Below are 22,746 nucleotides of genomic sequence, written 5' to 3' on the forward strand. Positions count from 1 at the left end.
GAGAAGTTTTACATGGCTGAAATACTCAGAAAATGTCGCCAACATTACTGAGGGGTATTTTGCCAACGTTGAAAATTATGATGTTTGCCTGGCCGGGGAATCGAACCCACGACTTCAGCGTGCAAGGCGGGTGTGCATACCATTGCACCACGTTGGCACCCAAGGACAAGGTAGATGCAAGGTAGTTGGACATTGAAAATATCCTTTTTAGACTCCTGCTAAAATTTTCAAAAACAAAAATAAGTTTATTACACTATTAATATTTACGGTCCCCTTATGATTCTCTAAAAATCTTTTTAAAAATATGTTTTTTGAAGCCACTCTAACGTGGGGCATAAAACTTGATTTAGTTATAACTCTCTTCAACTTATTAATATATACATACATGCATAAACACATACATATCTACGAGTATATAAGGAAATTTATAATATTATAAATTGCAACTGCCCTCATCGACCATATTTTTTTATGACTCGCCTAGATGTGAAAGCGTCCATTTTTATTATTTCTTCTCATGTACATGTGTATGTATGTGTGTGTTGTACATTTATAATAATTATATAATTTTTGTTTTCTTTAATTTATTGTTAATTTTTCCTTACTTTTATTATTATTTTATTCATAATAATAATATTATTGTAGAGTTTATTGTTATCTGAATTGCTGTTTCTGTCTGTTCTGTTCTGTACGAGATTCTGTTTCTGTAGCTGTTACTACTGACAGCTGCTGCATAGATAGAACAGAACAGAGAGCGCAGTACTAAGATCGAGGCACAGCAACAACGACAACAAAAAATCAGTCAATTGAAATAAAACAACCCGGAAATTAATAAATAACAACAATAATAATCATAATAACTTTGTTTGGTTTGTGAAGTGCAGTTTTCGAAATGAAAAATCTTGTGAAACCTATAGAAAAAACAAGTTATATTGTAATGATATAAGAAAATGGCTGAAATGGGACTTAAGTTTTAAAGTTCTAGGGTACAAGTTCAATTTTTGGGATATAATGAGGATGTGTTACTTAAAAGTTCAATAATTCAATAAATTTTCTTTAGGGCACCGCACATTTTGATCACAACATTTAAGAGGGGTTAGAGGTACAACCTGGGAAATCAATGTTCTTGCGTGATAATAGAGTTTCCATAACAATTCCTGGAGCACTGTTAAGTAATCAGAATCATTTATTAGTGTCTATCATCCAATCAACGATTCTGATTGACTTTATAGTGATCTAGGAATTATCATGGAAACTCTATTACCACAGGAAGACATTGATTTCCTATTCCATTTTGGGTGTCTGAAAAAAAATGAACAACTACGAAATTATATAAAATATTTCTACATCCCCTGGATACCCATTAACAACTCACTAAACCTGCTTTATTTTCTGGAATACAATATAAACAATAGTTTCCTTCATTAGACTCCAATAGAAACGCAGGAATTTGATTGTGACTCTCATGAAATTCCCATTGCGTCTAAAAGAAACACAACACTGCAACTTTTCAAGGAAGTGTTTGCTATAGCAACAGCATTCTAATGCCTATTTCCTGTTCGCTGTTCAGCACAAAAAACGCAACAGGCTAAGAAACAGAATCACCAACAACAGCAACACCAAGTTGCAATAAAACTAATAGGCCTTCTAATTGAGTGCTGCACTATGGACACATAGTGGTCATGTGGGGAAAAATGATTTGACTTCTCGAAGACCTTCTTGCATGGGATGAGGAGGAATGGAGTGTTAAATTGTAATACCCCCAAAGCTCCTTAGATGTGGGGAAAGAAGTATTCCCTCCCGTGGATGTATGCTCTACACACACACTGTCTTTATAAGAATGTGTTGTTGCATGTGCTTTTTAAACGAGAGATACACGATACTTGCAATTTCCTTTATTAAATTACTTGAGACGTTCGTTGCCGTAGCTGTGTAACTATTATTGCCGCCGTTCGTTATGTGTTTGTTCTTTTTAGCAAGTAATAGCTAGCAAAAACGACATAGGAAGCCGTTGCCATTTAGTTAAGATTGTTTACAACAATCAAACGAACGAATTTTGTACTAGTTGTTGTTGTTGTTTTCTGTGCAGCTGTGAAACGCCAATATAATGCAGCAACTGCGGCGCACACTATCATCGTAGTTATTTTCTGTTCCTTGCCCCCAAGTCCACACCACTATGATGACCTTTCTTTGGGAGGAGATATATGAAGTAAAAAGATGTTGATTTTATTTTCTTGCAGGGAGCTGCTACAGGAGTGACGAATGACGAAACTGTTCTTCCCATAAGATTGCATTAAATAGCTCAAATTAACACAAGTCTGTCATGAAGCTAAAAAAGATAACTGGAAAGAGTGGTAGTAGGAAAAGAGGCTGAGAGGTGTTAGTGTTTCCAAATCATAACTTGTAATTTCGGGATTGTAAAACATCCAAGGGGCAGTGGTCTGTATGCCAGCCTTGCACCCAGAATTTCTGTGGCTCAATCACCCTGATCTGAACATCGTGAAAGTTTTGACCAGCAAAATCGATTTTGAACCACTGTGCGGCGGTAACATCCACACAGGTACTGCATCGACTACATATTGTTGTGCTGATGTACCGGTAAAATCCTCGTCTGTGCTGATGTACCGGTAAAATCCCCGTCTCTTCATATAGATGGTCCCTGTTGCAGTCTTCTGCACTGCATAGCGCTAACAGTTGCATATCACGCTGCCGCCGCATAGCTTTCTACTAACCGATTTATTGTTATATAAGAGGTCAACGCAAATAGTCGTGGCTTGCGCGGTCGTCTCAAACATACTGTCGAATGTTAGTTTGGGGTAGTTAGTGGTTGAAATCAGGACACCATCGGTCAATGTGTTCAGGGGGAGCCTAATTTCAATGTGGCAGTGGATTTAGCGGCGGATGTTTTCATATTCCTTAGATAGAAGAACTGCACTAAGTTAGCTATGTAGACATTTAACCTATCAAATATGTATGTATGTCATCGACGGTAGGACCCTACGCCAAGATCGTACAATCATCCGCATTCATTAGATCTCTATGTCGGCTGGAGGGTGTGGAATTTCAGAATGGTAGAGGTTAAACAGTTACGGCGATATATCTCCTCCTTGTGATACTCACTGTTTCACTCTACGGTCTTCGACTTTTTATTTCTGCGTTTCAGACATGGCTGAAGGGAAGTTTTTTCTATGGCATGGTTGACGGTATCGAAGGCCTTCGATAGGTCAAGAGCCACCATAACTGCTCGATCGCACGACCTGTTCTGGTTCAGTCCTCGACTGATATGTGTGGATATGGTGTGTAATGCTGTTGCGGTGCTGTAATGTGCATTTTCCGGAATCCATGCTGATGTTGAGCAACTGGGAAAATGCTACTCATCATGGGGTGATGTTGTGTCTCTAGAATGTTCGCTACTGGCGACAAAAGGGAGATCGGTCTGTACGATTCGCCTCAGCTGGCATCCTTGCCTGGCTGCAGTAGCGGGACCACCCGGCCAACTTTCTAGGCTTCTATTACAATATGGGTGTCTAACGATAGATTGAGGAGGACGTTTGTCAAATACTGTATTGCTGAAGCATTTCCATTGAGTTTCCGCTTGGATCGAGCGCTTTGGATGATTTATCGTTTCGATAGACGTCTGCAACATCGCTAATCGTAAATTGTCGTGGCACTTCATCGGCTGAGAGTGCTCTTATACGGCGTAACACACTACTATTCGCCCTAGGGGTGCTCAATAAATTGCTTGCTAAAATAACAACCGCACCACTTCGGATCTGTCACGCCGTTGAAAGGAACATAAGTTCTATCATCCCTTTGCAGGTGGTGTAGCCACTTTTTACGCTTTTGCTAGCCTGTTGACTTCAAGAGTAAGTTCCCTAACTCTTGTTGGGTTCGTACGACGAAGCCCGTTCATTTGCAAGTTCTGCGTCTCTACTGGAAAATGTATCTGGAGTCAGTTGAGTGGGTTTAGCTAAACAGTTGCATGGTCCCATTCGTCATGCTTTTAATTTGTACTCAATTCGAAGTGAGACGGCTGCACCGTCCGGATCTTAGTCGGGCTAAAACCACTCAACTTTGTCTTGGAAGCTGGCGCCTTATTATTCGTGTTGTCTAGCCTGTTGTCTTCAAGAGTAAGTTCCCTAACTCTTGGGTCTGCATGGTTCGTATGACGAAGCCCGTTCATTTGCAAGTTCCGTCGCCTCTACTAGAAAATTTATCTGGATTCAGTTGAGTGGGTTTAGCTAGACAGTTAAGCAGTTGCACGGTCCTAGTCGTCATGCTTTCAATTTGAGGTCAATTCGGGCTAAAACCACTCATCTTTGTCCTGGAAGCTGGCGCCATATGTCCGTGTTCTCTGGTGTCTGTAGGGTTTTTCGGATTCATGACCTCATATCTTGGGAAATATGGGCTTTTCCATAGTTGTTAATCAGTTGTAAGGGGTATTTAAGGGGTACTACAACTAAATTTAAGCCCAACAAATTGAATTTTGTAGGAAAAATACTGAACCTCTGGACCAATATAGTCTTTATGGTGACTGCGAGGTGTTTTTATGCTTTCGGGCCATTGTCAAAGTTTACCGTTGTAATCAGGACTATGCGGATTAGTCTACAATTCATTTTCCTGAAGGAAGTTCTTTAGGGAAGCCTTGAAATTAAAAAAAGTTATCTAGGCAGCCCTTCTAATATATAGAAGTCATTCACGGAAGTCTTCTATACAATGAAAGTTAGGAGGCTTTCTATTCCTTTCTAGGTAGTCCTTATACTTAGTAGAAGTCCTCTATGCAGGTCTTTGAACGTATATAAGTCCTCTAGGAATGCCTTATATTCTGTCCTCTAGGGAGGACTTCTACTCCATACAAGTCCTTTGAGGAAGCCTTCTGTTCTGTAAATGTCCTCCGGAGAGGTCTTTCATGCTATAGAAGTCATCTATACAGGCATTTTCTTCTAATCAAGCCCTCTTGTGAAGCTTTTTATGGTATAGAAGTCCTCTGGTAAGGCCCTCTATTCTATAGTAGTCCTCTGGTAAGGACTTCTATTCTATAGAGGTCCTCTGGTGAGGCCTTCTATTCTATAGAAGTCCTCTGTTGAAGCCTTTTATTCTATAGAAATCCACTGGTGAGGCTTTCTATTCTAAAGAAGTTCTCTGGTGAGGCCTTTTTTTCTATAGAAGTCCTCTGTTGAGGCATTCTATAGAAGTCCTCTAGGAAGGACTGAAGTCCTCTTGTAAGGCATATTATTCTATTTAACTTCTCTGATGAAACCTTCTGTTCTATAGAAATCCTTTGCCCCTTTATTCTATTGAAGTCCTCTATATGTACGTTTCCTATAGAAAGTCTTAGGACACCACTTACTAGAGAAGTTTTAGATAGCTGAAATACTGCGAAAATGTCTCCAACATAACGCTGAGGGGTATTTTTGCCACCGTTGTAAATGTTATGTTGTCTGTTGTCAATGAGCATTTTATTCCAGTAATGACGTCAAAAGGTTCCCTTGACTATAAGCACCGTAAAAACGATTTACACTTAAAATAACATCTTTAACGACAACCCTAATCCTAGCACTTAGAAAACGGGAGCAAGAGAACGGGAGATACTACTTACTTATTGACGATTATATTCTTGCCATAGAATGAAATGAAAACAACCTGAATTGACTGAATGACTGACGACTTACTGGTGGTGTGGACTGGTTAGTCTCTGGACTTGCATGACTTGTATTGCAGCTCTAGTGAGTGATTAAAAGTCGTTTTCAACATCCGCTTCCGCATTTATTAAATATCAGCAGCACAGTATTCACAGCATTTTTCTTAATGTTTTTATTGCTGCTGTTGTTGTTATTCTTTAAGGGGGTTTGGTTTTCTTCTCCCTGCTTTCAAGTTGAATAGTAACTGGCTCGCTGCCTGGCTAGCAAAATGATTGTTTGCTTGCCATAATTCTTAAGCTTAGAACATTTCCAACTCGAGTTGTTTTAGAACTTTTGCCAAGTAAGATTTTTGTTCTGGCAGTGTTTTGCTGGCTACTAGGTGGTACTTAGCCTTACTGGCCGGGCTGGATAGATGGATGGATGGACGTTTAAACGCCAACAACGAGTTTTGTTGATTTTTTTGTTTTTCTTCGTCTCTTTGATCGTTTGTCGGTTGATTGTTGTTAAACTTTAAGGTTCTACCACCACCTATGAATGATGTTTTTCCTCTCGAAAGTTTTATTTTTTTTTCTACTTGTCGAGTGAATGAGCGAATGAGTGTGTGTTCATGATTGTTTTATGGCATTATTATTTCTAGTGGTGTGTGCGCGATCACTTTGTGCCATTAAGTGAGTGTAATTAAAATGCGCAACACGCTTGCGCCTTTAGATCATTCCCCATATGTACAAAAATTTTCATAATGCGGGACTACAATACTTAAATATCGGTGTATTATTGTTGTTGTCGTTCTTCTTCTGTTTTTTTAGAACAAAACAAAAAACGCTCCTCTATTCTGAATTACTTTGAAAATCTAAGCATAGAACAAACACATTGTAGGCAAGTGTGTGTGTGTCTATCATTTTGATGATATGCTTTGAATTTAAGCAAATCGTGCTTTGTGTGGGTTTATATTTTCAAAATATTATTCATGGCACATTACTGTTGGGGAGTTTTATTCTGAAAAAAATTTGAGGTTAGGCTTTATTATGACACCATTTCTTTGGATACGCTACATTTTCGGGTCTGCACGGTTAATCTTCTTGGAAGATATGAGACTTATGTATATTACGTTTACATAAAATGCATATGAGACTTATATTACGTTTACATAAAAACAGATTTAATAAACCTACTGGGTTTCAAATGTCAATTACAATGAGTACACGTCAAATAAATCCCCATAAATCCAGGTCAGGCAATGTGCGCTTGCTGAGAGCAAGTGAGCATACATTTCAATGCATTTTACATTGAAGTTTTCGCTCACTTACTCTCAGCAAGCGCACATTGCCTGACCTGGCCATAAATAAGGTTAAACCTGCAAAATTGTTTATAAAACATTTTGTCAATGTTAATTAATTCGCTTCCAATGAAAATTTTAAAATATTTATTTTATATTTAAATATTTTAATGAACAAATCCTAATTGTAATATTTTCTTTTTCATTTTAGGTAAGTGTATATGGGCAATTTAATATATAAATTAAATTGTAAGTATATAATCTAAAATTTTATTAATTAATTTAATTGATTCAATAAATGTTCAAGAATGATATTTGATGCGACCCAGCATACAGCATGGAAATATTTAATTTCACAAATCTATAAGAAAACCGCTTTTTGGGTTGTCTATGGTACTTTTTAAATATTCTGAAGTTAAATCCCCAAAGTTCAGTATGTTTCACTGTTCTTTTTTGTGTCCTAGTCCACACGCTCCTTTCAGTGAATCTTTATACCCTCAGTCTTTAGGCTAAAGAGGGTATAGACACTTTGATACGACCAAAAATATGCCTCATCGAAATAAGGGTTTTAGACAATTTGGAGTCGAATGTCCGCCTGTCTGTACGCCTGGCTGGTGCGATCGACAACTCTCAACAACGAAGCAACCGATCTGGTCCAAAATATGGCATTCGTGATATTTTGTCCAAACTTTGTTTAAGTTCGAAGGTAGGCCATATCGGTCCACTCCTTCCGGTACCTCCCCCACAAAAGTTCGCAATTTTTTGCTGAAATAGTGCGCACGATAACTCTCGAAGGGAGTAATCGCATTGGTCATATCTCTGCATATGGTAATATTAATTTCAGGCATATATCGGGTTCGAATACGGACTATATTGGTCCACTCCTTCGAGTACCTCTCACACAAAATTCCTTTCTTTAAGCATATTGTCCTTTTGGCCCTTTTACGATGATCGCAATTTTCCGGGGATAAGTACATACTTCCTGAGATAATGGTTTAAACGCACAAAAAACCAACTAAAATGGCAAATCCGCAAGATAACTCTCGCAGAGAGTTTCTGATTTTTCCAAACATTGCGCATCGTATTATTTCATCTAGTCATGTACTTATTGGGGTGGAATATGGACTTTAAAAAATTACATATTTTTCAATATTTTGACCTAATTTGTTGGTATTCTTACTTTCAATTTGATTACTATCGAATCCCAAATCGAAATTAATAATCAGTGACAACAAAAAATTGGCGTTTTTGGCCAGGAAAATCGATCTCTGAACTATTGTGCGCCGCATAACTTACCATAGACCGACATAGCGCCTTATATGCGGTCAAGAAGACTTCTTTATCTGTACGTGAAGTACTGCCGCCTAGGGACTTGAGGACCTTGTTCCTACATTTCAGTTTGTCGCAGATTGCGACAAGAATTTTGGGTTAGTTTTAGGTCGCAATTCTGATATCATCGACCATGACATTCCACTCTGTTCTCACCTCTGCCGTCCATGTGGTGAACATAGTGGCCTTAGATTCAGTGGCGGATATTTTAATATTCCTCGCGAAGGTAGAGCTTTGAAATTTGGTAAAGAAGTTTCTATTATTCCTAGGATGTTTGGTATTGCAAATGGGCTACATCGGTCCACGTTTTGATATAGCCCCCTATAGAACGGTACCACCCGATTTTCGGTATTTTGAAGGTTTTAGCTTCATTATCACACCGAAATGGCTGAAATTTGGTATTAAGTGTTCGTTTGTGGTATAAAACTTCCCCCAGAATTTTGTTGGTATGGGTCCACGCCTTCATATAGCCCCCATAGAATGGTACCTTCCGAATTTCCGTATTTTGAAGGTTAGCGATATTGTTTTACCGAAATTGCTGAAATTTGGTATTAAGTCTTTTTCGTAAACGAAAGGAAACTAATTGTTCCATTTTACTTCAATACCCCTTCTGGTGGAGGGTATAACAAGTTCGGCCCGGCCGAACTTAAAGCCGTTCTTACTTGTTTAAGTTAACGTTTTGCACTTTTTGAGATATAGAAGTTCAAATTGGGACAATGCACTGACTGTATCGCTGATTTTGAGGGAAAGGTAACGGAATGAGTCGATCGATGTAGCCCTTCTTCGAAGTTAAATTAAGTTTAAACAAAATATTACGAAGGCCAAATTTTGGACCAAATCGGCTGATCCGTTCGAGAGTTATCGTGCCCTCCAACAACTACACTTGTTGCCGTAGGGCTTTTCACAGCTTTTCCCAAATTTTGTGTGCTATGTACCCGAAGAAGTGGAGCGATTTATGTGCAAATTATGGACCAAATCGGTTACTTATCGTGCGAATCATTTTTGCGAAAAATGAAGTTTTATAAAAGATGTACCCATAGGAATGGACCGATATGGTCCATCTTCGAACTCTAAGCGTTAATGTAATAAAACGAGGACAAATTTTGAACCGAATCGTTTGCGCTGCAACCAAACAGACTGACGGGCGGACATTGCTAAATCGACTACAAATTGACTGAAACGGATTTCGGTTAAACATAATGCTGGTCTAAAGCCATTATTTCGACTAGCAATAATAGGGGTATAAATATGGGAATAAATTTATTTCCCATACATTTTCGAACGAGCCACTCGAACACTTTTCCCTTAACTATATGAGTGTTCGTTTACTCAAAATTTGTACAAATTGTTACTGGATGCTGTTCGTTTACTCTATAGTACAATGCAAAAGGCCTTAGTCGTTTATAAGAAGTTACGGGACTTTTACAAATTTGTACAAACTATTTGTACACGAACACACCTGATGTCATTACGCAGTTCGCAGATTCACAAATTATTGTGTTAAAATCTGAATCTTCTTTCATATTTATACTCCTTTAATAACAGCTTTGCAATGTCCCATCCTAGAAAGAACGATATTCAAGTAAGTTCATATCGTCTGCTCCGTCGGAAAAGGTCGTAAGTCCCTTTTCATAAATTTTTCCGGAGGAAGAAAAAACATTCCAGCGCTGTCTGTATTAAAGATTTTATTATGGTGATAAAGGCAGTATTCTTCGTTTATTTATTCTGCTTCAATACCTGTACTTTGTTTCATAAAATCTTGTCGCGTTTGGGAGATAATTGGATGTCTTAGGACTTACGACCTTTTCCTTGTATAGTTTTGTATTTTTGTATGGACTTAAGACCTTTTCCTACAATTTATGGATTTTTTTAAAATAAAATATTTATACTTTACACACCAATGTGGAAAGGGTATTATAAGTTCGTTTTGTCCAATATTCGTATAACATCGCGAAGTATTCGTCCCTCCTCTTGTCATTTTTTCATATCTTGACGAGATTAAGCGATTTAGCTATGTGTGTTCGTCCGTCCATTAACAATTGTAATAAAACTCCAGGCCTCAATTATGGACCGATCGTCACGAAATTTTGTGGAGAGGTCGGATTCCTACCAGAAGAGAGCCATTAGATGGTGGTGATGGTCGTATGGGGTGAAATGGACCAAAACCAAAATTTGTAACCCGATTTTGAAGCTGTCCTGTAGCTTGCAATAATAGTCCAATCGGAGCGAAATTGAAAGAATGATTTGAGTTTAAGACATAGAAGAAACTAGCAATTTAACATGGTGATCAGATAATAATTAGCGGGTTTAATGGACCAACACTTTTGTGTGAAAATTGGTAATTTTTTTAAATATTTGGCCTGGTATCCACGTTTCACTCACGTAAGTTATATTTAAACAAGTAAAAAAGTATCAGTCGGCTTTACCGACAGAGATATACCCTCAGCCTGTGTGAATTGAAACGTCCATCTATTGACAATATCGAATCTTTGGATAACGGATTTTGTGGCCCATTTTGGAATTTGCCGACAAAAAATATATTCGATTTGAAGCTCAAAAGTGTTGCCGAGGATGTACTTGGGTCTTATTATGGGAGTCATTCCTTTTGGTAGATATTGTGCCCACCAGTCATTTCAGATGGTCTGAAAGCATGGACTTGCCCACGAAAAACATAATATCGAGCGTTTTTACAGCTTTCGAGCTATTATCTCAGGAACGCGAAAAACGCGACATGCTACCATTTTTTTTTATCATACGAGTGTTTTGTCTTGTACTATCATTCTGTAACAAAAACGCGATTTCCAAAAAAAGTGGACTTTTCCGACGAAGCAGACGATATATTGTATACAGTTTGGATGCATAAGAAATTCTAACAGACTTCACTTTGCTAAACCGACAAAGTGTGACGAGACGATGTGTTGATGAAATTTTTATCTTATCGCTAATTTAAAGAAATTTGCATACATTGTATTTAAGACAAACATTAAACATTGTTGTACTTTTATTTGTGTTTAATTTAATCGCAATTCATAGAATTGTAAATAAAATTCTTATTAACAAATGAAATGTGAAACATAGAATTTTCGACACAAGTCCAAAAAATACCTGCAATAACAAAAGTGCCGAGTACTACAATTTTTACATTACGGATCATATGGACTATCCAATTTTTTTCTTGTCATATATAGCATGTTTTAATGTTTTATCCATGTTCCACAGCTCCGTATTTGCAATCTATATTCCTAGCACATAAGACAATGCATGGGTGTTACCAGACTATTGCGTTTTTATTTTCCTTGTTAGAAAATCAAATATCTGCCTCAAGACATTTCTTGACTCTTATTCTAAATTGTACCGGAAAAAATCCATATTTAATTTGCCTACTGATTAAAACATTCCAATTTGTAGCCATGTTTGTTTTATAATTATCTGTGGATAATTATTGATTTGTGAAACAATATTTATATTTGCTATACATTTTGGAATAACAAACTGTTCAAATCCACCTCGTGTTAGAGGGCGGAAATTTTTTATCATTCAGAATATTAATTCACCCCCTCCAATTAATTATACATTGTACATCATCAATATATATAGACTTGCCGCTTACGATGATGATGAATTCCAATGAATATTAATACAAATCATCCATACATCCATCCATCGATAGATCTTTGGCATTACTACAAGTCTCGGATGCCAATTAATTCCGTTTTTAATCGGCGGTAGGTAGTGTCTGTCTGACGTATCATTTGTTAAACAGATATATAGCAAATTATTCCAACTAAACCCGTAAAAAACGACATTTTCCATTTGTGCTTAGAACAACCGAACAAACAGCCCAGCCATCCAACCCTGCCTGCCTGCCAACCTGGTATGCTGATTGACAGGCGGCAGTAGTAGCGCTAGCAAACACAGGGCAGCAATATATAACAAAAAAATAAAAAAATAATAATATAAAGATCATTTCCTTAAATAAATCCCACACATAATAAAAAACGCAAATCTATAACGATCGTGTGTCGTGCGTGTGAGAGTGTGTTTTTCCTCATTCATTTCATTTGCCTGCCTGCCCGGCTGTTTGGTTGCTTGCTTTGCTGATCGCATACTCGACAGAATAATGATCAATTAAATATTTAAACTGTTTTCTAAGCCATTGTTGTTGTTGTGGTTGTTTAATTCTTTCCTCTTGGCTAGCTTGTGGACAGTTTCAGCTTAAAGGGGGGTATTTGTTAGCTTTTGGATAGCCGTCAATTGATCAACCATATGAGGTAGTATCTGTGTTGGGTTTTTGCATAACAAAAGCTTCAGAAAAAAACTCAAACAACAACAAAAATAGGGAGCCGGGGTTATCGAACGTTTGATATAATCATGTTTTGTTTTTTGTTTCTGTGTTTTCTTCTTTCTTTTTATCTATTTTTATCTGTGCTCAAGCGGCAGCAAAATATATTTGACAAGTTTAAAGTTTGTTTTGCTTTTTTGTTGTTTTTGTAGAAATGAGAGATGGATGGATGGTCTGAAGCGACGACATAACTTTTATTTTGAAAACACGTTTATTTTGCTTATAACAAAATTATTAATATTTTTTTTTTTTTTTAAGAACAAGTAAAAAGTTTTTAAAGCCAATCGTCTAAAGACCTGATAAAGGAAGTTTGTTTAGAGCGCAGTTTGCAAAAGCTAGTGGAAAATAGAAAATTATTGTATTTGAAAATTTTGCCTTTCTTAGGCGAAGATCATTTTTAGTATTAATTTTTTAATTAATTTCTCGTTGGAAATCGAGCTTTGTGAGCATCTGAAAAAGGAAAGCCGACGACTCTCGGCTCGATTTCCAACGAGAAATTAATTAGAAAATTGTTTTATTTTACTGTCAGTATGTTTGGAATTGAGGTCTGAAATGGTTTATTCGAGTAATTTGCTTTGTGAAACCCATTGATTCGCTTGTTTCACTTACGGGAATGATTGGTCCATGTCCCTTCCTAACCTGAGACGAAATTCTAGCTCATCATTAATTTTCTCCAGAAATATTTACAACATTTTAGCACTGTTTTTACCAGCATCAAGGTTTTTATTCCCTCATCCTTTCGGCTCTCGAACTGCTTTTAGACCCAAAGTATGCTTGGACAAAATCTGCGTCAGACAATTTGGAAGTCGATTAGCTCTGTCTGTCTTATGTCTGGCTTTTTGGTGCGCACGATAACTCTCGAACGCATCAGCGGATTTGGTCCAAACTGTATATTAGGTTTAAGGATGCGCAGCCATCCCAATCGTGTAGGTGACTGCTTCACTCGGAGACCGTTGGTGCATCCTGGATACATTGAATATGATCAAGTAAAGATGATGATAGGGTATTAAGGGTTATTGCTTGATGAACTGAGGATGAAGAAAGTGATGAGGTAGCGATTGGAAAGATAAATAAGAGGAGATTTCCAGAGTATAGCCGTGTTATTGATCGATGGTCCATGATGGGCATGATCCAAGTCATGATAGGTGCTTATCAGATAATAGGATCTATGTTTGATAGAAAGGTGATAGTATCTATTTCATATCTACCTAGTAGTCGATGTTTTCTTGTTTAGAACAAGTTGTACCTACAAAAGTAGACGTTTGGCAGTCTCTATCTCTTCTGCATCTTCACATGGCCTACAGTAGTTGATGCCACTGGCATCCCTCCCCCAAAAAAGTTCACAATTTTTCGCTAAAATTGTGCACACAATAACTCCCGAAGGGAGTAGCCGAATTGGTCATAGCTTTGACATCGTAATATTTCTACGAGACGTAGATCAAGTTCGAATATGGACTATATCGCTCCACTCCTTCGGGTACCACCCACACAAAATTTCGGAAAAGTGCAGTTTAAAACCTCCTCTCAAATCCTTTTGAATTTTGTTGTAACAACTTGTATTCGCTGCCCCCATTACGACGGTCCAGGTTTTTTTTCAGGGGAGAGACCTGAAAGCTGTAAAAAACCGCTATGGCACATGTATTGTGGATGTTGCGCTCGGTGACTCTCGAACGGATAAACCGATTCGATCCAAAATTTGGCATTCGTAATTTTTTTGTCCAAAGTCAATCAAGTTCTATGATGGGCCTTATCGGTCCACTCCTTTGGGTACCTCCCCCACAATAGTTCAAAACTTTTCGTTAAAATGGTGCGCACGATAACACTCGAAGGCAGCAACCGATTTGGTCCATACTTTGGACATCGTTATATTTCTCCGAGACATTGATCAGGTGATTCGGATACCTCTCACACCAAATTTGGAAAAGTGTAGGTTAAGACCTTCTTTCAAATCGTTTTGATTTTTCTTGCAACAGGTTCCACTCAGAGCACCAATTACGATGGTAAAGTTTTTTCACTGGCAATTCCATACTTCTTTTGAAAATGACGCGGAAACTGTAAAAAAAACCTTACCATCTGAAGTGGCTGGTGCGCACGACAACTCCTGAACCGAATACTGCGTTGGTCCACACTTTGCATATCGTAATATTTCCTAGAACATTATATGAAATTTCAAGATGGTGCTTTTAGGTCCGGTACCTCCAAAACAAAAGTTGGAAAATATTCGCTAAAATTCTAAGCGCAATATCTCATAAATGGAACAACCGATTTGGTCCAAACTTTGGATGAAATTGGAAGATGGAGCTTATAGGTCCACTCCTTCCGGTACCTACCCCACAAAAATTCGAAAAAAATATTCGCAAAAACGCTAAGCGCAATATCTCATAAACGAACAACCGATTTAGTTCAAACTTTGGATATCGAAATATATGTTCCAAACTTAGTTTTTATTCCAAAGTGGGCCCTATCGGTCTATTTCTTAGGGTACCACCCACACAAATGCTCAACAGTTTTGTTTAAGAGCGGTTAAGGGTCTGTGCGAGAATCCTATGGAAAATTTTACCGAAGGTTCTCATAGTAGCCCTATGTAAAGCGATATGCTGCTTTTCGTGGGCAAGTCCATGTTTCTTGATATAATAGTCCTATCGAGAGGAATGACTCCCAAAATAAGGCTCACTTACAAAATGGACTATGTGGGTCTATTCATTTAGGTACCTCCACCGCAAAACTTTTGAGATTTTAACCTAATCTATCCCCCTGTTTCTGAAACTACAATCCTCATAGATGAGAAATATCAAGAAACAAAAAAACGCCGGAGGGATTTTCAAATAAATCGCGATTTAAGTTCGAATTTTTAGGGGCTCTTTAGGTTTTCACGATTTTGCTTGAAACCCGCGAGTCCTATGTACATAAATGGGCCTAAAGAAAATATTGTAGCTGTGAAAATTCTCCACAAGACTGACCTTTATGATATTTTCGTAGGTTTTACCGTTTTTGAGATATAGAAGTACAAATTGAGACAATGCACTGACTATCGCATTATAAAGCAATATCATGCTCAGTGCGCCTTAACAAACTTTTGATGAAAACCGCTTACTCATGCGAAGATTTCGCGGATTCTGAAACAGCAATGTTCATAGATAAGAAAAACAAAACAACAACTATGAAAATTCTCTACAAGACTGACCTTTAGTTTTTTTTTTCGTAGGTTTTACCATTTTTGAGATACAGAGGTTCAGTTCAAATTTTTAGGTTTTTATCTTATGTCTTCAAGATTTTGCTTAGAAACCACAAGTCATATCAAAATGGGACTAAAGAAAATGTTGAAGCTGTGAAAATTCTCTACAAGATTGGATGGTTTATTTTTTTCTAGGTTGTACCATTTTCCAGATATATAAGTTTAATTTGGGAAATTGCAGTAATGACATTGTTTTATAAGGAGGCGATAAAGTCAGTGCATTGTCTCAATTTGAACTTCTATATCTCAAAAACGGTAAAACCTACGAAAATATCATACAGGTTAATCTTGTGGAGAATTTTCACAGGTACAACATTTTCCTTAGGCCCATTTACATAGGTCTCGCGGTTTCCAAGCAAAATAGTGAAAACCTAAAGAATCCCTAAAAATGTGAACTTATATCGCGATTTATTTGAAAAATACCTCCCGCGATTTTTATACCCTACACCACTATGTGGTAAGGGGTATTATGTGTTAGTGCATTTGTATGTAACATACAAAAGGAAGCGAGATAGACCCATAGTTTCTTCTAGGGATATACATAGAATCACTTTCTGAGTCGATTTATGCATGTCCGTCCGTCCGTCCGTCCGTTCGCAACATACAGGTCGCATTTGTTGACCGATTTCGCTGAAAATTGGGGAATACCATTTTTTATAGCCCCCATATAACGGTACCCCCAGATTTACGGTATTTTGACGTTTTCAGCTACATTTTCAGACCGATTTGGCTATAATTTGGCATTTAGGGTTCTTAAGTGTCAATAAACATATATAACAAAACTTGTGGACATAGGTCCACGTTTTGGTATAGCCCCCATATAACGGTACCCCCCGATTTGCGGTATTTTGACGTTTTTAGCTACATTTTCAGGCCGATTTAGCTATAACTTGACATTTAGGGTTCTTAAGTATCAATAAACTTATATAACAAAAGTTGTGGACATAGGTCCACGTTTTGGTATAGCCCCCATATAACGGTACCCCCCAATTTACTGTGTTTTGATGTTTTTAGCTACATTTTCAGACCGATATATCTATAATTTGACACTTAGGGTTCTTAAGTGTCAATAAACTTATATAACAAAAGTTGTGGACATAGGTCCACGTTTTGGTATAGCCCCCATATAACGGTACCCCCCGATTTACGGTATTTTGACAGTTTTAGCTACATTTTCAGACCGATTTAGCTATATTGTGACACTTAGGGTTCTTAAGTGTCAATAAACTTATATAACAAAACTTGTGGACATAGGTCCAAGTTTTGGTATAGCCCCTATATAACGGTACCCCCGATTTGCGGTGTTTTGACGTTTGTAGCTACATTTTCAGACCGATGTAGCTATAATTTGACATTTAAAGTTCTTAAATGTCAATAAACTTATATGACAAAACTTGTGGACATAGGTCCACGTTTTGGTATAGCCCCCATATAACGGTTCATTTAAGTTCATATTTTCGTATAGCCCAGATACCTCCGAACTAGCTGTTAATGACATTTGAAGTTCCCACGTTATGTACCGATTTTCGATATTTTGAAGATTCTAGCTAAATTTTTTAACCGAATTAGGAGTTATTTGACATTAAAGGCTCCCATCAAAAACTGTCAACATAGGCCCATGTTTTATTATAACCCCTATATAACAGTACCTCCCAATTTCTAGCCCACCAAAAATTGTCAACATACATAGTTAGATATAGGCACCATAAAAAAGGGCCTCCCGAATGAAGCATAAATGTACATAAACATTATCTGACATTTTAACGTAGGACAGGAATGAAAAGTTGGGGGACAGGAATGAAAAGTAATTATTCCATTTTAGTTCAGAATATTTTATGGTGGAGGGTATGAAAAGTTCGGCCCGGCCGAACTTAATGCTTTTTTACTTGTTTTTTTTTTTTTTTGTTTCTTGATATTTCTCATCTATGAGCATTGTAGTTTCAGAATCTACAAAAACTTCCAAGGTGTAAGCACTTTCCATTAAAAATTAGTTAAGGCGCACCGTCGTTGGCAAAGGTGACTGACAATTGTTTACTTGTCTGCTAATTCCTTTCCCATTATATTGCTATGTTCAGAACTCTCCTTCAGTCAAGGTTAGCTTTAAAATCTTTGGTCTGGGCCTTGATGGCCGCTTGACTATCGACATATGTATGTATATTGCCGCCGGTCCTGTAATGTTGCTCTCAAGTCCTTTACCAATTCTGCTGCCTTTCTGATATCAAGGATCTCTGCTTGAAGGACGTTACAGCTATCATTAAGCTTAAATGAGTACTTAATTAGTAGTTTCTCCTCCATCATAGATCGTAAAACGTCTTTCAAACATACAACCTTCGGGTATCTCCCTCACAAATTTCAAAACTTTCGCTTAAGCTCAGTTTTGGGGGCTATCTGAAGATCGTTTTGAAATTTTTACCGGAGGTACTTGTGGTCCTGTTTACAGCAAGCCCATGCTGCCTGACGTAATGGTCCAAAATATTTAAAAAAATCTGCGTTGACTAACCTATTACAAAATTAACCACGTTGGTCCCTTCCTTAAGGTACCTTCTCCTCAAAAGTTCAAGTTCCAAATAGAAGTTATTAGTAAATCGTTGGTGAACCGTACGGTTTGTGGTGCTATTCGATCTGTCCATACATGGACGTCTGAATTCAAACAGCGATTGGGTCCAATTTCTTCCAAACTTCAAATATGAACTACAGCGGTCGATTCCCTTGAGGAGTATCTGATCCTTGAGACCTAACAAACTTGATGTGGACAATTTTTGGCCTCGTAACATGTTAAAGTAACATGTCGATTGAGATCAAGTGGTTTTAATAATTAATTTATAATTCAATACATATGTCGATACTTGTTGAGGTCCGACTAATCCGACAAATCTACTAGATCGGCACAAATAAAATAGGTGACCCGAGATGATACTTCTTAATGCATCACCAATTATTGATTGATGCACTACCAGACATGGAAATGCTGAAGTAGCTTGAAAAATACGAGTCGTAGAATAACATTTAAATAATGATTACTTGTGGTTATATCCATTCCCTCTAGCTAGAGTCTAGCTTCTCTCGTTCCATAACAACTGTACACTACATACTTTTTTTCTTAAATAACACAGTAATTTTGATGTCTGTCAGTCACGCATGCGTTGTCGTGTGTAGGCTAAATTTTATAGAATTTCTTCTTGGTAATTTTTCTCCTTCCCCTTATTTCCTCAAGCCATAAAACTAGTAGATCATCAATAAAATAAGAAAGCTTTAAATGCTTTTAACCATGTTTTTTTGGTAATAGAAAATAACAGCAACATCAACAGCAGCATCAAAATTTTGAGATAAAACAATAACACACAAAGATTTACAGGTGCTTCAATAATTATTCAACTTGGGCTTCCTCAGGGCTGATTCTGAAGAAAGAAAAAAACATAGGGAGGGAAAGACATCATTATCGGCCAGTAATTAGATTTGAATTCAAAACAAAAAAATCAAATTGAGAGAAAAAGACAACGACGACAAAAAACAATAGCTTGCCAAAAGCCGCCAGCAGCATTTAAACAAATTTGATGTTTTTGTCTTCACCGTTTTTTATACCCGGAATTTGTGTAAAATTTATTTGTTGCTGATGTTGTTGTTACTCTACTGTCGACAATCATTTGGTGCTGGCCGCCGGTATTGGTTGGTGTTAGCAGCGTCTAAGTTTTGATGATTAATGCCAAATTGAAGAATTGATTTTTTTCTAGCTCTAAACATTTACCGCATGCTTGTTTCTTTGGATTCTTGTTTCTTTCTTACCGCTGCTCACCGTTCAGCGACCAAGCAACCGATCCATCCATCCATCTGGCTGGTCGGTCGTTGACTCTTTGTCGTTTGCTTTGTTTTTGTGAATAACAAGCTTCTTGTATTTAATGCTTATTTAATGAATATTTGATATCAAATCATGTTCCGATATTATGTTATTGCCGATACTAGGCGGCGAGACAGTAAAAATAGAACCCCCTCCCCGGAATAAAACACACGTTTGGTCATAGCCCAGCCAGCCAATATTTTCTCCGTCGTATACTTTGCGGCTTTCACACTTACTACTCTTCTTGTCCTCCGTTTTTTTTTTTTTTTTGTTCTTTCTCCTATCCATGTTTAAGGTGTAGAATAACTTGTACTCATTTGTATGTATAAAAAAACGATATATAATCTACATAACTACATGTGATTAATATGTATGTAAAGGAGCCCCTGTCCCTCCATATGGGTAATATTACCGTTTTTTGTTCAATTTTATCGGAGGTTTTGGGTTTTACTGCTATGGGAAAAGTTTGAAAAAAAAACGGAAAAATTATGGTAAAATAAAGAAAGGCTGCAAAATATAACGGAATGTTTTTGTATCCGTGTAATATATGCCATATAAGCCACTCTTCAGCAACTAAGGCCTGGATTTTCAAGCCATTCTTCTCCATATAAGGCGTGGATTTTTAAAAATACATTTTCAAGCCACTCTCCTCCAACTAAGGCCTGGATTTTCAAGCCATTCTTTTACATCTAAGGCGTGGATTTTTAAAAATAAATTTTCAAGCCACTCTCCTCCAACTAAGGCCTGGATTTTCAAGCCATTCTTTTACATCTAAGGCGTGGATTTTTAAAAATAAATTTTCAAGCCACTCTCCTCCAACTAAGGCCTGGATTTTCAAGCCATTCTTCTACATCTAAGGCGTGGATTTTTTAAAAATAAATTTTCAAGCTTCTCTCCACCAACTAAGGCCTGAATTTTCAAGCCATTCTTTTACATCTAAGGCGTGGATTTTTAAAAATAAATTTTCAAGCCACTCTCCTCCCACTAAGGCCTGGATTTTCAAGCCATTCTTTTATATCTAAGGCGTGGATTTTTAAAAATAAATATTCAAGCCACTCTCCTCCAACTAAGGCCTGGATTTTCAAGCCATTCTTTTATATCTAAGGCGTGGATTTTTAAAAATAAATGTTCAAGCCACTCTCCTCCAACTAAGGCCTGGATTTTCAAGCCATTCTTTTACATCTTAAGTATTGAAATGAGTGACTCGCAAAATTAGATCCACTTCCAAAATGAACTTTTGCGGCCAATTACTTCAAGTACTCCCTAGGAAAAAGATCAACAATTTTCCGCTTTAATCAAAATCAAATGCAAATGTAAAAATTCCGCATTTGTTCGGAATACCCCAAAAAGTTTCTATATTTTACTTACTTCCAAAAAAGCTCACACAATTTTTTAATTTTTTAGGGGAAGATTTCGGGTTTCGATCTGTCAATAAATAAACGTCTCAATTCACACAGGTTGGGAGTATATCTTTGTCAGCAAATCCGTCTGACACCTTTTTTCTTGTTTCAGTCAACTTCGATCTATTGTCTGTGTCACTTTATTACATATTGTCTTTCGATTTTCATAATGTTATGGAAATTGAAATTAATAACGAAATAAATTGGTGGTACCACCGATAAAAAATAAAGTCAAGCCAAAATCGATAAATAGTTTTTCTGTTAGAGTATCGGACCAAACAATAGCTTGTGTCGGATCCCCATGGGGACAAGGGAGACTACTCTCATATCAATGAGTGAGTGCACCCCGATTCATATTTGGGGATATTCTGTACGAAAATTCCCCTTAAGTTTTTTCACATTCACTCGTAAATTAAAACGGCGGAAAAACAAAACTCACGGGGAATTTTAGTTCATAATAACTTCCATTGTTTCATAAGTATGGCATCCATTTTTTATAGCCCAAATTTTGTTTTGTTCCACATCAAAAATAATCAGAAAATTAAAACAACTTTCAGAAAAAACTGCTTCTTAGGAACAGCATTTAGTCGTGATTACTTTTTAGGGGATGATTTGATGCAAACTCCTCCCAAAACAACATTAAAAAAATTCCAATGACAACAAAGATGATTCAATCCTTTGTTCTCATCATGATGATCATGGATGGATATGACCGATCGACCATATTTGTTTTAAATATCAAATTTCTTACTGATAAACTCTCCCTTATTTTGTTGTCCACCACAAAACTTTCCTAAGGCATTGTGGTGTCATTGCAATACAAAGGAGAGGAGAGGTCATTAGTGCAAAATCGATTGCCATAACCGATAACCACTGGGCCATAACGCATAACTGGCTATCTGCCTCTGCTTCTAAACATTGAACATAACTATGTTGAGAAGACCTCTAGTGATGTCATATCACTTTGTTTTTGTTGCTAATATTCTCAATGATGTCATTCATATTCTTCATATTTGTGGAATAATTGACTTTTGAGACCCTTTCTTATAAAAATAAAATAAAAAACAAAAATTGAAAACGATCGTCATTTGTTCGTTTACAAATTGTTGAAAGCTATTTGGTGGTTGGATGGATGGATAGAGGTCGTACGGCTGCCACACACTCGCTCGTTCATAGCTGAGAGTGTCAAGGAGATCCATGCTATCAATTTCTGTGGCCCCAAACGTTAAGTATTTCACTCGCGCACACCAGCCGCCGCCGAGGAAAGGGTAAAAGTCACTCAAGTATGGCTTAATTTTAATTAACCTCTGCATTCCTCTTTTTTCTCCATTGTAGAGACGTGTGTTCCATTTAAAAACAAAACCCAAAAGCCACCACCACCATAAATCCCTTCAATATCCCATTGAGTGACCAATATGACCATCGTAAGAACAAGTTTATGATCACCAACCGCACTTTCATATGGTTCCAGATGATTTCTGTGTTTCGTTTTTGTTGTTTTTTTGGTCTACCGGAGAGATTGGTAATTTAAGAGAGGAAGCCGTAAGAATGTCTTGTTGCGCATACCAGTTGATAATAGCCACTTGTTCGGAACAAGAAGAATTGTGCAACGTGCAGAGGGGGGGGAAGGAGTTAAACTATACAAATGAATACGGATTTGTATGTAACAAGGTGGGTATCTGTTGGA

The 22,746-nt window shown here is 37.3% G+C and overlaps 1 protein-coding gene across 5 annotated transcripts in view; it reads left to right on the plus strand.

The window, feature by feature from the left end:
• aop (ETS variant transcription factor anterior open) overlaps nt 1-22,746 on the plus strand; it is a 101,002-nt gene that overhangs the window by 46,724 nt on the left and 31,532 nt on the right. Inside the window, exons 1-2 of one of the 5 annotated variants that reach the window (XM_073964752.1) lie at nt 745-869; nt 7,130-7,167. The exons of 2 other annotated variants lie outside the window; for them this stretch is intronic. The gene's annotated coding sequence lies outside the window, so the exon portion shown is untranslated. Of the gene's footprint in view, nt 1-744; nt 870-6,198; nt 6,311-7,129; nt 7,168-22,746 lie in introns of those variants that run through there. 2 more of the 5 variants (XM_073964753.1, XM_073964754.1) reach the window with 2 other exon arrangements.

The sequence above is a fragment of the Musca autumnalis genome, unplaced genomic scaffold (genome assembly GCF_047663935.1).
Source record: "Musca autumnalis isolate F117 unplaced genomic scaffold, ASM4766393v1 scaffold_2, whole genome shotgun sequence".
Classification (NCBI taxonomy): domain Eukaryota; kingdom Metazoa; phylum Arthropoda; class Insecta; order Diptera; family Muscidae; genus Musca; species Musca autumnalis.